Below are 14053 nucleotides of genomic sequence, written 5' to 3'. Positions count from 1 at the left end.
TTAGGTGAGAGAGAGAGACTGAAAAGAACCATAGGTAAATATTATTAATGTTGAGAAAAGTACAGACGGAGACATATGTATTGATGAATAATCTATTTCGGTTACTTTTTATTTATTTAAAAAAAAGTAGAATCTATTCAAATAACCAAGTTATTATTCTTGAACTATTTATGTTTGGCTACTTTTTGATGGGGATGTGAGATGATTGATTAAGTATGGTAATTTTCTAAGTTATAATTAGTTATGATAGTAATTTAAAGCCCATAATAAATTTGGATCTAGTAGTTATTTTGGACTCTATTAGTTAGAATAAGTGTCTATTATTTAAGATAATATAAGTATAGTAACATGACACACATATTGGAATAAATTAAATAGCATTTAAATTTGGTGGTCAAATGGACAAAACCTTAGCTATATGCGTGTATAGAGCTGTAAATGTAGGCCGGCCCGGCCCGACACGACAGACATTGCTGTGCCTCTGAAAAAAAGTGGATCAGGTCGTGCCAGCCTGCATTTAAATATGAAAGCCCAACACGGCCCAAATGGGTCGTGTGCTGTGCCAGGCTGGCCTAGATTGTGCCAGCTCGTTTTTCTAAAGCGGGCCAGCCCATTTTTTAAAAATGGGCTATTTTCGTGCCCTGAAAACGGACCTTTAAGTCAGCCAAAATATGGGCCCAATTTAGGCTCAATTCAGGCCCAAATTATATCAAACCTATTTTCAAGGTTTTTAAAATATTTTTTCCCTATTTTACATATATTATGTATATTTAATTAATTATTACAACAAAAATTCTAAATTTAAAAATATAAATAAAATAAACATTACCTCATTAAAAATTTTACCAAGAAAAACTTAATGAAATTAAATCTTGGTAAAGAAAAAATAGTGCAATCATAATGTTTAAAAAGTCAATTGAGTTCACTTCAACAAAGTACAAACAAAGAAAAAAATATAAATCAAGGCAGAACAGATTCTGGACAAGTAGTATTACTACCACTACCACTAGAACTTTCTTCAGTAAATAAGTTTTCAAATTGATGAACCAAATCTTTATTCTTAGCTTCATGCTGTAAGCGCTTCCTAGCTTGTTCCTAATCTTTAATACAAGTTAACATTTCCACTATTTTTGGAGACAAAGAAGTTCTTCTCTCTTCAATTATCCTGACAGTAGTGCTAAATGCTTGTTCTGAAGAAATAGTAGACATTGGGATTGTCAACACATCACGTGCTAGCTATGAAAGGACTAAAACCTATATGCATTCTTCTTCCACCAACCCAAATGATCGAAATCCTCTCTATGATTGTTAGTAGAGGGATCAAATAATGATCATCAATATATTTGTTGAGCTCGTTGTATCTAGAAGTTCTTGCACTTGATGATGGAGGGGCCATAAGAGTTCCACTTGAGCTAGTTGGTTTGACATAACTCCAACTGACAAATGTTGATTCATCTAAAACTGTTTGGGTTGGTGGTTGTTATGCCACCATACCTGTTCTCATAAACATTGTACGAACACCTTGTTATGCAAACAAGCAATTTGTGAAGTAAAATCTATATTTAAATGAACACCTGTATGATGAATAATATTCTCAAGATCAAGTAATGTAGCTCTACGATCCAAGACAAGACCTAATGCATATAAAAGAGGAATTTCACACCAATATTTCTTCAATTTTGTTTCCATGGCAGCCACTATTGCTCTAAAAGCTCATTATCTCTATTGGAACATTTGACATGTCATATAAGGAGATCGTATTGTATTAAATAAGTGGAACACTATGTTTAGAATTAATTATTACAATCCCAAATTTTAACACAACACAAACTGTATTATTCAATACATAAAAAATGGTATGTGTTAACTTGTATTGTAATATTTTTTAAATTAATTTGAATTGTTGTAAGGTTCGGGTCAAGGTCGTGGTTAGAGGCTAAGGTCAATGTCGGAGCCAGGGTCGGGCGTTCAGGGTCAGGATTCGAGTACATGGGTTTGGGGTCGGGGTCTGAGGCCGGGGGCCGAGGTCGGGGTCGAAGACCGGGGTTGGGGTCAGGGTTAGGGGCTGAGGTCCGGGGTGGGGGTCTGGGGTAGGGGCCAAGGTGAGTTCCCTCAAAGGCATGTCGTTTGTAAGTCTTTGAATCCTATCATAGCCAATGTGAGCTAGTCTCAAATGTCATAAATATGTTATGTCATCGTTATCGTTCTTTTGACGCTTTAGGTCCTAGGTTTAGGTACTTTGAATAAACCATTGTTAAGAGCGAGAGGTTTGTTAGGTCGTAGAATATAAAACTCGTTTTCCAAACATGCAATACACAATTGTGATCCATTGAAATAAATAGATATATTAGAACTTGTGAAAGTCATAACAAATTGTTCTAATTGCAACATGGAAACTGAAATTAAATTTCTACTAAAATCTGGAATAAAAAATACATTATTCAAAATTAAAAATTTATTTCTGAACTTCAGGCGAGCTTTTCCTCTAGTTTATACCGTAACAAACGCTCTGTTCCCAACTTTCCTTCATCCACTTCCTCCCACAATTCAAGAAGCGTAAAGAGTTACAAACATGGTCAGTAGATCCAGAATCAATAATCCAAACAGATTTATCATTCTCTAAAACACATGTTTCTAAGATAAATGAACTATAATCTTTACCTTTGTTTTTCGCTGCTAGAAACTTGGGGCAATCTTGTTTCCAATGCCCTTTCTTTTTGCAGTGAAAACACTTACCTTTATATTTCTTATTTTTCTTATTCTTCCCCTTAAGCATCTGTGCATTTGGTTGTGCGCTCGTCTTTGCAGCCTTTGCAGGCTTGGGGTTGTTGTTTTGTCCATCTTTCTTATTGTTTCCAGCTTTCGAAGATGAAGCTTGGTTAGCTTTAGCCTTAGCTGGATCAGCCGCAGTAGTTGGGAAAACTTATACAATATCTTGTTTATTTTCATGTAAATTTTATATTAAACAAATTAATATGAGACAACCTAGAACATGTTTCCAAAATTGAATTCAAACAAAAGTAATGATAAGAGCACTTACATTATATGCAACGAAATGATTGAGTCCTTCCTTCATTTTCTCTAACCCTTGTATCCTTTCTGTCGCAGGGTCACTAAGAAACTGAACTGATCTTCAATTTTCTTCACAACCTTCCAAAGTATCATTAGAATCACCTAGACTAGAGTGGGCAATTCTCAACACATGAGATAGATACAAAGAGAAGAATAATAGAAGAGAAAATTTGAGGCTTAGAATAGGACTTATGCTGTAGAGAGAATCTAAAACCTAGAGCATCAAGACTAGAACTTCTGATCTTATCAAAAACTTGTGGTTCAAAATTCTGATTTCAACTCTGACTTAGCATTCCTTTTATAGACTCAATTTGGTCACTTATTTAATTATAAAATCAATAGAATAATAGCCAATTATCATTCCTAGGACAAAATTATCATGGGCTTTAGGCCTGTGAAATTTCCCATTTAATTATAAGCCCGTTGGACTTAAAATCAAGGCATGTATTATTTTCTATTGATTAATTAATTAAATAATTATTTAAATCCTCTATCAAATTAATTATTTATAATTTGAACCTTGAATAAAGCTTATTTATTAATTTAGATACCAATTTATCTTAATTAATAAATCTGTTCTAATTTCTCTTTTCATCTCTAAATTACATAACTCAGTGAAACTATCCAAAACTGACCTGGTCAACTTTGATAATTAAATCAATTAACTGAGACTATCTAGATGATTTTATCCAAGGTACAGTGGAGACCATGGGCCTATGAAATCAAGCTCCAATAAATTATAATAAATTTACTAACTTATTAATTCATTGTGAGTCCACTAAAGACTCAGAATTGTAGTCTTGAATTCATAGAACGCTCTATAAGAAATTTAGATACGTTATTAATCTTCTATTGTTACAATCATAATTGTCACTCAATCCTCTATAGACAGTCAACAATGAGATGGGACTAAAATGTTGTTTTACCCCACATTGTATTTTTATCCTTAAAACATTTAGTTCCTTGTAAATGATATTTCAGTAAACTAATATTAATTACTGAAATTAGATCTCTATCATTTAGAACCTTGAACCAAACTAAAAGGAAACCATCATTTCACTTCTTCATCAGAAGCCATATATGTTCATTTCTATGATTAACACTCCCACTCAATTATACTACCGAGTTCCCAAGATGTAAGTATGGGCTAGTCCGTAGGGTAAGCTGGTAACAAACAAGTCAAAGAACTCAAATAATACAATCAGTTAGAATACTAACTACTCAGAATTGAGATTGAATTGACCAATGGTCACCTATATGATATGACTAGAATAGATAATAATAGTATGTTTACCTATCCTATCTACTGTCAATATCAGTCTAGTCCGATGTAACAAATACATCCGATCTTATCTACTTTGCTAATGTTCTTGAAAGAACATAACATTGCGATGTGTAAGTAGATCATATCGTAGATTGGCAAGTCAGTGTAAATCCTGTGCACTCATTAATCTTAGAACTAACTTATTTTTTAACATATAATCATATTTATATTCCATTGTGATTACGTCACTATAAATATGATTAGCTATATGTTCAAGATTTAATAGAAGTTTATATTAAACCAATAATCATGAAAATTAAACATGTGATCAAAGTGATTGACCAAGTCAAAAATTTATTTCTATTCTTTTATTGATAATAAAATGAGATTAAAAAAAATTAGGTTTTAATTAGGGCATAAAACCCTAACAAACTCCCACTTGCACTAAATGAAACTAATGCCTTAATTCTACTAATCACATTTCTTTGATATGCTTGTCAAATGTAGCTTCTAGTAGTGTCTTTGTAAACGGATCTGCAAGATTATCTTCAGATGTAACCTTCAAAACCATCACATCTCCCCTGGCCACATATTCTTGAATTATGTGATACTTCCTTTCTATATGCTTACTCCTCTTGTGACATCGAGATTTTTTTGAGTTGGCTATCGCGCCTATATTGTCACAAAACAACATAAGCGATTTATCCATTTCTGGAATAACGCTAAGATTCGAATAGAACTTCTTTCACCACACTATTTCCTTAGATGCTTCTGACGCAGCTATGTATTCAGCCTCCATGGTGGAATCTGAGATTGCAGATTGCTTTACACTTTTCCATATCACAGCTCCACCCCCAAGAGTAAACACCATTCCAGAAGTAAACTCCTGTCATCGACATCAGTCTGAAAATCTGAATTGGTGTAGCCTACAGGGTTCAATACACCACCCTGTTAGACTAACATATAATCCCTAGTCCGCCTCAAATACTTCAGAATATACTTAACTAATATCCAATGTTCCGGTCCTAGGTTTGACTGATACCTGCTCACTACTCCCACTGCATAGCAGATATCTGGTCTAGTACACAATATAGCATACATCAGAATTCCAACTACAGATGCATAAGGAACTTTTCTCATTGTATCTTCCTCTTTAGGAGTTTGGGGAGATTGCTTCTTTGAAAGATGAAATTCATGGCGGGATGGTAGACGTCCTTTCTTGAAATTTTTCATTGAGAAACATTTAAGCACTTTATCAATGTAAGCTGCTTGAGATAGAGCTAAGAGACTGTTCTCTCTATCCCTAATGATCTGGATACCTAGAACATAACTAGCTTCACCAAAATCCTTCATCTGGAATTGAGTGTTCAACTAATTCTTCATATCTGACATTTTCTTAACATTGTTTCCAATGAGTAAGATATCATCTACATAAAGAACCAGGGGTACCACTATTTGATTTGCCTTCAGTTGACAAAAACAAGGCTCGTCAATATTTTTTTCAAAGCCATAGGTTCTTATTATTTCATCAAACATATAGTTTCAGTAACGAGAAGCTTGCTTAAGTCCATAAATAGACCTATTCAACTTGCAAACTTTTCCTTCTTGTCCGTCTACTTTAAATCCTTCTGGCTGTTCCATATAAATGACTTTGTCAAGCTTCCTACTAAGAAAAGATGTCTTGACGTCCATTTGCCAGATCTAATAGTCGAGAGCGACTGCTATGACTAGGAGGATGCGATTGGACTTGTGCATGGCTACCAGACTAAAAGTTTCCTCATAGTCCACACCTTCTCTTTGGGTATAACCCTTTGCCACTAATCGAGCTTTATAAGTTTTGATATTTTCATCAACACCTCTTTTCTTCTTATAGATCCACTTGCACCCAATGGCCCTTAAGTCACTAGGTGCTTCCACAAGATCCAAGAAGGAATTTGAGTACGTGGACTCCATTTCCTGTTTCATGGCTTCGAGCCATAGTTTCTTTTCAAGGCTAGCCATTGCCTGTGTGAAAGACAATAGATCATCGTCACTAGTGTCACCAATAACCATATTAGTTTCACCATCCAAACCATAGCGAATTGGGTTCCTAGAAACCCTCCCATTACGATGCGACTCCGTGACTGTTTGCTCAAAAACCGTGGTACTTTCTTCATTTAAATCGACTTGTGTCGTTTGGACATGAAGAGTGGGAATTTCATCATCAACTCGCGTTGATGATGATGGTACATTGGTTGGAGTCAATTTTTCAACCATCTTCTCTAAAACTACTTTGCTGCATGGTTTGAAGTTTTGGACATAGTCATTTTCCAGAAAAGTCGCATTTGTAGAAGTAAACACTTTCTTTTCTGAATGACTATGGAAAAGTCCACCCCGAGTACCTTTAGGATAGCCAACGAACATGCAAACTTCAGTTCGAGGTTCTAGCTTTCCCTCCTTTTTTCTAAGGAGGTGGGCAGGACACCCCTAGATTCTATAATGGTGTAAACTAGGTTCACGACCATTCCAGTGTACTAAAGGTGTTTTGTGGATAGATTTGGAGGACATGACATTGAGAATGTCGTTCGCGGTTTCAATTGCATCTCCCCAGAACAAAGTTGGTAGAGTTGAGTAACTAAGCATGCATCTAACAATTTCCAATAAAGTTATGTTCCGGCGTTCTGCTACACCATTTTGTTGCGGAGTACCCGAGGCAGTAAGTTGTGATAAAATCCCAAGTCCAGTTAAATGATCTTGGAACTGCATATCCAAATATTCTCCACCCCTATCAGATCGCATGATCTTTAACGTTTTACCTAATTGGTTCTAAGCCATAGCTAAGAATTCCTGAAACTTTGAAAATGTTTATGATTTCCTATGCATTAGGTAAATACATGAGTATCTAGAGTAATCGTCAATGAAAGTGAAAAAATACTCAAACCCACCCCTGGATTTTACATTCAAAGGTCTACAAACATCTGAATGAACAAGTCCAAGTGGTTCCTTGGCCCTATCACCATTTGTAGAGAATGGACAATTGGTCAGTTTGCCTTCTAGACAAGATTCACAGATAGGTAATTCACCTAAGGTGAGTTCCCTCAAAGGCTTGTCCTTTGTAAGTCTTTGAATCCTATCATAACCAATGTGACCTAGTCTCAAATGCCATAAATACGTCATGTTATCATTATCAGTATTTTGACGTTTATTGGTCCTAGGTTTAGCTACTCTGAATAAATCATTGTTAAGAGCGAGGGATTTGTTAGGTCGCAGAATATAAAGCCTGTTTTCCAAATATGCAATACATAATTGTGATCCATTGAAGTAAATAGATATATTAGAACTTTTGAAAGTCATAACCAATTGTTCTAATTGCAACATGGAAACTTAAATTAAATTTCTACTAAAATACAAAATAAAAAATAAATCATTCAAATTAAAAATTAATTTCCGAACTTCAGGCGAGCTTTTCCTCTAGCTTGGACCGTAGCGAACGCTTTGTTCCCAACTCTAAGCTGCCTTCATCCACTTCCTCCCATAATTCAAGAAGTTGTAAAGAGTTACAAACACAGTTAATAGGTCCAGAATCAATAATCCAAATAGATTTATCATTCTCTAAAACACATGTTTCTAAGATAAATGAACTATAATCATTAACTTTGTTTTTCATTGCTAGAAACTTGGGGCAATCTTGTTTCCAATGCTATGTGTCCCAGTGAATAGACATGTGGCATCTAATTTTACTATGGCTCCTAGTTACGTGAGCTTTTAAATGAAAATTAAAAATCTCATACAATTAGTCTTACACTACATTAGATATGTTATGTTAATATGAAGTGTGGAACCGTTAATCTACGGACAAGAGAACGATCGCATGGGTGCGGACGTAACTTAGGTCCGCACCAAAGAAATAACCTATATATATTGGATATTTTTCCTTCGCATACCCTAAAAAGGTATGCATCGGTGCATACCCTTCTTTTTTCGACTCGTGAAGCATTTTCGGCGCAATTTTTTTATGATCATGTATATTGTAGTTATTTAGAGCATCGTGGAAATTTTTCAAGAAATTCCAATTTATTTAACGTGTCGAAAACAAGAGTAAAAATTTTGTTACACACGAGATTGTTTTTTTTATGCGCGTGAAAAGTAATCTATTTGAATTTAGTTTTCAGCACTACAAATTGTTCAAAATTTTCTTGAAAATTTGTTGAATACTCTAAATAAGTACAATATACACGATCATAAAAAAATACTTCACGAGATGAAAACACAAGGGTATGCATAAAAATATGCACTTGAGAAAAATCCTACATATATTTACACACATTTTGTTGACGCAGTTTTTTTCCCACAATAGATTAAGAAATCTAATAGGGATATTAGTGGTAAATTGTAAACTGTAATGAATAATAAGAACCCTTTCATACACACACAAATTTTACGTGGTTCAGTGGTTATAATCCACCTAGTCCATGAGACAGTATTATTACTTTTCTCTCACAATTTCTACAAGGTTTTAGTAATACAAAATGGTCGTCCCCCTCCCTGTCCATTATCACTGATATTTATAGGGGAATTTATAGATAGGTTTAGGTAACTGCGTGAATAAATAAGGTATACATTTAATACAGATTATTCCCATTTACAATGGAATATGATTTAATAACTGTTGACGCGGTTCTTCGGCAATAGATAATTATATGAATAAAGAGATGAATTAGTGCTAAATGATGAACCGTAATATGCGACTAATATCAAAGGAAGGTTATAACTCATTTACTCTTTTTAGGTGGTTCGAAGGTTAAAATCCCTCTAGTCTACCAGTCAATATTATTGATATATCTCTGGAACTCCCTACAGGGGTGTTTCTTTACAATTTTGTAGCCAACCCTTTGCACACCCAGGGTCTCCATATTTTTAGGGAGAGGACACCTGGGTGTTGGCGAAGGGGGTCATCCCGTGACCTTCTTACCCATCATGTCACTCCTGTGACATTCATGATTAATTCCTAAAACCTGACAATGAAGTGTGGTCTAATCAATAGGTAAGGGGGATAATGGGCCGCATGGCCCAAACCAGTCGTGGGGTGACTGAACACGCATGTTTATGCCGCGTGTCCAAGAATTCAGGAATGGAGTAGACACGTGATGTCTGATATGCGCACGTTTACATTACGTGGTTGACTTTATAAAGGATCGGAGGTGTCAACTCTAGGTCGTACCTCGAACTTGATGTAGTCTCAGCTCGTGGCGTCCACACTGCTGACCCGATGCCTTGAGTATTCGTACTAAACCTTTGGCTACCTCGAGCTAAGGGTGTAGAGACTCGTAGCAGATGCTCTGGGTAGGTGGCTTCCATGTGGCTGATGGGATTATACCCTTTTCCAGCTCGCTAATAACCCGTGGATATTTAGGGCGTACACTTGCCCCCAAGCCCCTGCTTGTGGCATATGACGTCACCTATGGCCACAGTGGGGGCTTTTTGGCTTCCTTGTCGACTGTTCATGTCACGCCCACTACGCTGGTATCGGATACGTGGAGCATCGTGGTTGGTGACGGTCCGTCTTCCGAGAACCGCATCAAATGGCCTAGCCTATCTTCGGCCGTCGTTTCGTCTTTTGAGTTGTGATCCTTGTATCCCACATCAAGACGATCGAATGACCCTCATTCTTTTGCCTTTTACGTATATATAAGGTTGGCCACCTTTCGCATGAGCCACCTTTTCATTTGAAATTTTTTCTCATCTCTTTTCCTCTCTCTTCTCAGTTTCAAGACCCTTTTTCCTTCCGATCACTATTTCAGACGTTCCTGAGTTCCAGACACGAGGGTTCTTTCGTGACTCCGGTTCTAAAGATTCCACCAAGATTCTGACTCCTACGTTCTTTTCAGTCTTTACGCAGCAAAAAACTTCTGTAAGTCCTCTGCCTGCTGTATGCTTTAAATGTTTCCATTTTTCTTTGCTTAGGTAAACTTCCTTCTTAGCCTCACACTGTAGGTTGATTTTCTTTGCTGGTACTTTGTGCATAGGTTTTTATCCTAGGCGTATCGATCGTAGGAAAGAGAGTTCTTAGGAACATGATTCATAGGACAAAATTCTGGGGTAATTTTTCTGGGTTATCTTTTTAAATGCCTGTTTGGAGAGGCAAAGGCAACAAGTTTTTGGGGTGCGAAAAACCGGGTAGCTTAGGGGACACGCTTCACAGGCGGTTTTGCCTCTTGAAACTTTCCCTCCAGGGAAAACTTTATCCTGACCCTCCTGACATACGGATCCTGAGTAATCGGGGACCCGTTGGGAGCATAGGCGTGTGTTCATAGAACCGCGTGGCCTCACTCGCCACGGGCTGAGATTACCCCTGCCCGTGTAAAGGAAACCATTCCTCGTGCTAGATTCTTTCTTATGCTTAGGTCGCCTTTTCTAAACTTTCTTCATCTTTGTTCGTTAGGTGACCAGATGGGACCTAAGAAGAATATGCCCAAGAAGAGTGCCGCCATCTCGTCATCCCAGCAGGCCAGCAAGGGGAAAGAGGTGGCAACAGACTCCCCCATTCCCCACTTCAGTCCCACCGTGGAGAAGGAGGTCGAGGTGGGACCTGACGCCTTCTTTGAGGCCGAGAGGATTGCCTCGAAGGTCACAACCCAGGGGAAAGTTAATAAGATTATGCTTTCCCACAATATCAAGATAGGGAAGTGCGCCCTGATCGCCTGCCCTCCCCTTGAGGGTGAGCGGAGCTGCGCACCGCTCGATGAGGAGTTCGCGGCCTGGAGCGACGAACATCTCAAGGCTGGGGCCTTTCTTCCCCTGGACCAGTACTTCACGGATTTGAACCAACTTCTAAGTCTTAGGACCTGGTTGTATCCAGCACATTAATTTAAAAAAAAACTTAGTTCGCGTTAATCCTTTATCGATATCTCGTGCTTTTTAAGAAAAACATCGATCAATCAATTTGAACTAACCTCTAAGCTTTAGGACCTGGTCGTATCCAGGACATTAATTTTAAAAACTTAGTTCGCGTTAATCCTTTATCAATATCTCGTGCTATTTAAGAAAAACATCGATCAATCAATTTAAATCAACTCCTAAGTTTTAGGACCTGGTTGTATCCATGACCTTAATTTTAAAAACTTAGTTCGTGTTAATCATTATTGATATCTCGTGCTTTTTAAGAAAAACATCGATTAATCAATTTGAACTAACCTCTAAGTTTTCGGACCTGGTTATATCCATGATATATGCCCCCCAAGTAATCAGGAAAGGGTCTTTCGTGGTTACTTGACGTTACATCCACAAACATATACAATAATGCAAAAAGATTAACTCTTATTACTTAATAAAAAAAAAGATGGTTTTTCTAACTAAGCCTTACAAAGATATTATTGATAATATTTCTTTAAGTGTATAGCGTTCCAAGTCCGCGGGACCGCTTCTCCGTTAAGCCGAGCTAGCTTGTAGGTTCCTTCTTTCACGACCTTGGTTATTTGATAGGGCCCTTCCCAGTTTGGTCCCAACACTCCGTCCTTGGGATCCTTACTGGCTAGGAAGACTCTTCTGAGTATCAGGTCGCCAACGCTAAAGATGCGTTTCTTGACCTTTGAATTGAAATAGCGAGTAATATTTTGTTGATAATGCACGAGCTGCAGTTGTGAATCTTCTCATTTTTCGTCAATTAGGTCGAGGGACGCGCAGAGCAATTTGTCATTCCGGTCTTGGTCAAATGCCTGGACTCCATGCGAGGCTACCTTTACTTCGACAGGAAGGGCTGCCTCACTCCCGAAGGCTAGGGAGAAAGGAGTATGACCTGTCGACGTCCGATGTGAGGTCCGGTATGCCCACAGTACCTGGGGGAGCTGTTCGGGCCAGACTCCCTTGGCTTCATCCAGTCTTTTCTTAAGGCTTGCCTTTGGCGTCTTATTGACAGCCTCGACCTGCCCATTGGCCTGGGGATAGGCCATGGAGGAGAAGCTTTTAACAATGCCGTGCCTCTCGCAGAATTCGGTGAAGAGGTCGCTATCGAGCTGCGTTCCATTATCCGACACTATCCTCTTTGGAAGCCTGAACCGGCAGATAATACTCTTGACCACGAAGTCGAGGACTCTCTTTGAAGTGATCATTGCCAGGGGCTCAACTTCTGCCCACTTGGTGAAGTAGTCGATAGCCACCACCACGTAGCGAACTCCTCCCTTTCTAGTAGGGAGGGCACCAACCAGGTCGATCCCCCAGATCGAGAATGGCCATGGGGATGAGATCATCTTCAGCTCGACCGGGGGAGCCCGGGCAATTGTGGCGAATCGCTGGCACTTGTCACACTTTTTGACGTAGGAGATCGAGTCATTTGACAAAGTGGGCCAATAATACCCTTGCCTGAGTATCTTCAGGGAGAGGCTTTGCCCCTCAGTGTGATCTCCGCAAAAACCCTCCCGCACCTCCTGCAAAACGGTCTTTGCTTCGCTCGGCAGAGCACACCATAGGAGAGGTAAAGAATGCCCACGCTGGTATAATATCCCCTCTATTACTGTATACCTTGGAGCCTGGTAAAGCACCCGCCTTGCGTCATTTCGCTCCTCAAGTAACTTTCCTGCTGTGAGATATTCGAGGATGGGAGTCATCCAAGTCGGTATGGCGTCAATCATCTCGACCTCCGCCTCGACTTGCTCTATGCTTGGTCTTCTCAAGAACTCTACCGACACCAGCCCCAAAGTCTCCGCCTCCCCAGAGGTAGCGAGCTTTTCCAGGGCGTCCGCGTTGGCGTTCTGCTCCCGAGGTATCTGCTCGATTGAGCCGCGCTCAAATGCGGATAGTTCTTTCTTTACCTTGGCCAGGTAAGCAGTCATCTTGGTTCCCCATGCTTGGTATTCCCCTAAAACTTGCTTTACCACGAGCTGGGAAATGTTGTAACACTAGACGGAGTTGGCCCTCAGCTCCTGGGCCACCCTTAGCCCAGCCAGTAAAGCTTCGTATTCGGCCTCGTTGTTGGAAGCTTTGAATCCAAATTGTAATGCTGAGTGGAATCGATGTCCCTCTGGGGATATCAATATGATTCCAGCCCCAGATCCATTCTCGTTAGACGAGCCATCTACGAAGACCTTCCATGAGGCCTGAGCCGATTCTTCTACAAGATCTTCTCGGAACCCTGTGCACTCTGCCACAAAATCAGCTAGGGCCTGGCCTTTTATTGCAGTTCGCGGTATGTACAGTATCTCAAATTGGCTGAGCTCAATAGCCCACTTCAACAGACGCCCCGATGCTTCAGGTTTCTGCAAAACCTGCCTTAAAGGCTGATCGGTTATGACGTGTATTGAGTGGGACTGGAAATACGGCCTGAGCTTTCGGGAGGCCGTAATAAGGTAGAAAGCCATCTTTTCCATCAATGGATACTGGGATTCAGCTCTGAGAAGCCTCTTGCTAATGTAATAGACTGGCTTTTGAGTTCGCTCTTCTTCTTGGACTAATACGGCGCTAGCTGCATCTTCCGTGACAGCTAGGTAAAGGAAAAGAGGCTCCCCTGCCGTTGGTTTGGATAATACGGGCGGCTCGGCCAAATGTACTTTCAGGTCGAGGAAGGAGCGTTCGCATTCCTCGGTCCACTCGAACTTTTTATTTCCCCAGAGCAGGTTGTAGAATGGAAAACACTTGTCGGTAGATTTAGAAATAAACAGATTAAGGGCTGCCACCCTTCCTATTAGACTCTGAATGTCTTTTCGCGACTGGGGTGAGGGCATCTCAAGTAGCGACCTGATCTTA

Source organism: Humulus lupulus, chromosome 7, assembly GCF_963169125.1.
Source record: "Humulus lupulus chromosome 7, drHumLupu1.1, whole genome shotgun sequence".
Taxonomy (NCBI): Eukaryota; Viridiplantae; Streptophyta; class Magnoliopsida; order Rosales; family Cannabaceae; genus Humulus; species Humulus lupulus.
This window is presented reverse-complemented; position numbering follows the sequence as displayed.